The sequence below is a fragment of the Arachis hypogaea genome, chromosome 1, assembly GCF_003086295.3.
Source record: "Arachis hypogaea cultivar Tifrunner chromosome 1, arahy.Tifrunner.gnm2.J5K5, whole genome shotgun sequence".
Lineage (NCBI taxonomy): Eukaryota > Viridiplantae > Streptophyta > Magnoliopsida > Fabales > Fabaceae > Arachis > Arachis hypogaea.
Window position 1 is genome coordinate 94,617,763 of NC_092036.1, and position 4,703 is coordinate 94,622,465.

The following is a 4,703-nucleotide window of genomic DNA, read 5'->3' on the forward strand; positions in this document are numbered from 1 at the left end:
TCACTTTCAGTGTTTTCAAACGCTCACAAGAATCAAGTCAAGAAAACAAAGAATTAAGAGAAGAGAACAATGAAGCACTGATGCAAGAAGCAAGTAGTGAGGCACAAACAACACAATTGGAAACCCCATTGATCGAGAAGCCATGCATTCAAGAAGAACCTCATTCAAAGGTAATCCAAATGGAACCAGAACCACCAGATTCATGAAGAGGAAACAACAAGGATCCCTTAGGGAAAGGAGCTATAGAGAACAGGCAAGCATCAAGAGATACAAAGAAGAAAGTTCCAAGGAGATGGAGAAATAAGAAAATTCTTACAGAGGATTTCTTGCCAGGTGATGAAGTGATCTCTACATACTTTCCATCTATATCACCTCACCTCCCCACTATTCCATCTCAGCTGCCTCCTGTGTACACTATCAACAAAATCTTATCTTTGGAGCATATGGAGCTTATCAACAAAGCCAATGGACATAGGTTCACTGCAAGAGGAGAGGATTTCAAGCACCACCAACCACCCTAACAAGGGTCAACTGTCAAGCTAATGACGTTAAAGAAGCGCTTCATGGGAGGCAACCCATGTTCTATACCTCTTTTCTTAAATCTCTAATAATAGTAATAAGGCAATTTCCATGAAATTTCAATTCAATTTTGACAACTAATATAAAGCTCCTTTACATGCAACGTATAGTACATGATAAGTTTGGTGTTCAAAGCACATCAAGTGAGGTTTGAACACACCCTATGAGGAAGACTTATTCCCCAAACTTGTTGCACCATATGATCACAAACAAGTTTGGTGTACCAACGTGCATGCATGGGAAGCTTAATAGTCGATTGATTTGCATTCATGCAAAGCATTTAGCCATATAAAAACAAAAGAAAAAGAAATATTTTGTTAGTTCACAATTTTTTCCCACCAAAAATTTAAAATAACCCATTACCTTTTCTTTTCGTATATAGGGAATAAAAAGTACATTGATGGTACTTGATGGGGCAATTTAAGAAGAGAGATTCGGCCACTACACCAAAGGAATTTCACACTTGTCTTCATGGGGAATGTCCTTGGAAGTGTTGCCATGCAATATTGGGAGTGGACAATCTTGAGGACCGAACCAAGACCCCCATAAAGGAAGTGATCCTTGTGCTCATTCAATCCTAAAACCCCAACCGTCCACTATCAAATAACATCATCAATCCACACCCTTCAATCAATTGCCATCTTCTTATATAAACCCCTTCACACAACTTCTCCATACACACTTATGCTCACCATTCTCATTCTTTCCTTTCGGTCATACACACATTACCCTTCACCAAGGCTTCACATACACCCTCTTAGCCATCTTGAGAATAATCAACACATCAACAATCTTGCATGGCATCATCAAGCTCCAAGAGACAAAAAGGGAAGGCACCCATAGAGCATCTTCCTTTTGATGAATGGCGATTTAGAACCTTTTATCATGCACTCCAGTATGGGTGGATGACTGAGAAAGAAATCATTTATGAACTAAGCTTTCAAGTCACAAAAGCTGAGTGTCTAGAAATCACAAAGAAGGTGGAACAACGTCGATGGGAGCTCCTCACCGATCCAATCACAAGGGTGAATGCAACTCTAGTAAGAGAGTTCTATGCAAATGCAGTTAGGCAAGAAAAGGTAGATGACTCATACACAAGCTTTGTGAGAGGAGTCATGGTAGATTTTAGTCCCATGACTATCATAAGAGTGTTGAAATTGAGAAGCATCCCCTTTGAAGAGGAGAGCTATCACTCGAGAATGGACAAAAACCCTAATTATGACCAGATTATACAGGATATATGTGTGCAAGGAGCAGATTGGGAAAGAGGTCCCAAGAGGAAGCCCAAATTTATAAAAAGAGGAGATCTCCTCCCTGAGGTTAAGGGTTAGTTCGAAATTGTAAGGAGATCCATCCTCCCAGATGAAAATAACTCAGAGGTAAACCTCAAGAGAGCAACGATGGTACAATGTCTAATGAAGGGAGGAGAGATCAAGGCTCATGAAATCATAGCCCAAGGCATTCGGAAGTTTGCTTTCGGAAGTTTGCTAAGAAGAGCGATTCTGGAGGAAAGTTGGGTTATCCCAGCACTATCTTTCGCCTTTGCAAACTGGCCAGGGTGATATTTGATGATGAAAACCCCAAGTGGATAAAGGTTGGTCTTTCAATCACTTATCGTCGGATGCACGCTGCTGCAACTCCACTACCCCCACGAAGGGTACGAAAGAGGCCGACTCATCAAGCTGAAGAAGAACAACATCCACAGGAGCAAACTTCAGCCACCTTAAGCATGCACCAATTACAAGAGGCTATTGATACCTTATCTAGGCAATGCATGGAAAATCAAGGGGCATAAAGAGAGTTTCAATTGCAATTAATAGACCGCCAAGAAGGATCATTCTCTAGATGGATGGATCAGCAAGGGAAATGGCAAAAACAATTGATGGACCAGCAATTGGAACAAGAAAGACAATGGAGTGAAGCATTCCACAACCTGAATCAAAAGCAAGATCAGCAACAAGAAGCCATCCAAAGGCTAACCAACATCCAAGCACATCAAGGTGCACACATCCATGAGATGCATCGGAAACAAAGAGAACAAGCAGATCTTTTTGATGAATATAGAGCATTTTCGGAAGGTGTCTACATGAGTGAGACTGGGTATCATGTGAATACCCAAGCCAGGCTTGGGTACCTAGTCGGACAACTGCCTGTTTTGCATCTGGGGATAACAAAATATGAAGATGTAAAAGATGAGTTAGCACGAGTGGAGCGCGAAAGGATAGAACAAAGTCATGAATCAGTAAGGAAGGCACTGGAGGATTGGAAGATAGCCAGAATGAATCGAATGAGAGGAAGCACAAGTGGACAAAGTAAACTTCAAGAGGGCAAGGAAGCAGAAGAACATGAGCATACCAATAAGTGAAAGGTGGTGAAGTTCCTTCTTAGTTTATCCTTTTCAAAGCTTTAAATAAGGAAAATCATGTATGAAATAGAACATGCTTCCATGGTAGTTTAGGACTTTCAATTATGCAATTAAGTTTTATTGCTTAGACTAAGTGTGCTAGCTTAATGTCTTAAGTGTTCACTTTCACCTTTCTTACTTGTATGCTTGTCTCTTTAAGTTAATCAAAAAGAAAATGTTGTGAAAAGAACAAGAGTGGAGTTATTTTATGAAGTGCATTCTGAATGTTTGTGGTAGGTTGATTAGTAAGCTAAGTTGGTTCACCAAAGAAGGAAAGAAAGCAACTATCTATCCTAAGTCCTTTGTTTGAAACACACCCTTTGAGACTAGCTAAACAATAAGATCCCAATAAGAAAAAGAGAAAGAGCAATAAAAGTGAAAAGGAAGGAAACACAATAAGAGACTATGCTAGGCATCAAGGGTTTCAAAATTGAGGCATGTGTCCGTGGTGTTTATGTACAAAGGATATACTTGGATGAATAAGCTCTTAGGGGTGCATTATCACTTGGTAACTTGGATTAACTAATCCGGGATTATCAGCTGAAAGTCCACTATCAAGAGTAACCTTTGATACAAAACACTTAGTAACCCAAAGAGGTGCTGGATACCAAGGTCTCAAGAAAGGAAAAATAACAAACCATATGCATGTGGTGTGTATGTATGAGGGAAAGAGACTTGAGGGAGTAAGTCCTTAGGGGTGTCTTAACACCTAGCACCTTAAAACCAACTGGTTTGGGAGTGTTGGCTGAAAGCTTATCACAAAGAGTCGCCCTCTTACAAAGCACTTAGCAAAAAGAAAAATAACTTTGAAAAAGAAGGAAGGATCAATAAGAAAGAAGCCTCAAAGGATGTAATCAAGAAGGTGACTAAGGATTTAATAAAGGCTTGAAACCTAGAGGAAAAGAACCTAAGTTGCTATGCATGAGACCCCATAAACCAAGAATGCTACTTCTATCTTATCTTCTTGTTATTTCATTTCATTCTTCTTATGCTTCAGTACTTGCTTAGGGACAAACAAGCTTTAATTTTGGTGTTGTGATGCCAGGGCATCTAGGCCAGTTTCACTAACCTTTTCTTTACTGTTTTAGGGTAGTTTCATGTATTTTCTTAGTGAATAAGGCAAGTTTTGGATGAAATTACACTTACACCTTGATTCAAGCAACCTTTGTGAATTTTGAATGATTTCATAAGAGTTTTGCTAGAATTGCATGATAAATTGATGACGCATAATCTCATGACTTTGGCTAGAACTTTGATGCACTTTAATTGCTTGTTTTCAGGGCAAAGGAAGCAAGGAAGAACCACGTTAGTATTCACGTTAACCTAGTTAACATGAACACTAACGTGGAATGGTAAAGCTTGCAACGTTAATGAGAAAAGTGATCACCAATAACGCCTGCGAAGCCACCTAAAGCTCACGTTACTTGCCACGTTAACTAAGTTAACGTGGTAGTTAACGTAGAAGAAAAAGAAACTCCAACGTTAATGGTAAAAGTGAACACCACTAACGTTGGAGAACTTGGCAATGATCCACGTTAAGAGTCACGTTAACTTAGTTAACGTGAACGCTAACGTGGAAGAAGAAACAAAAGCCAACGTTAGTGACACTCACTTTTGTCACTAACGTTGGACCAACTAGCATTGCCTACGTTAACTTTCATGTTAAGACTATTAACGTGAAAGTTAACGTGGAGTTGAGATCAAAGAGCCAACGTTAGTG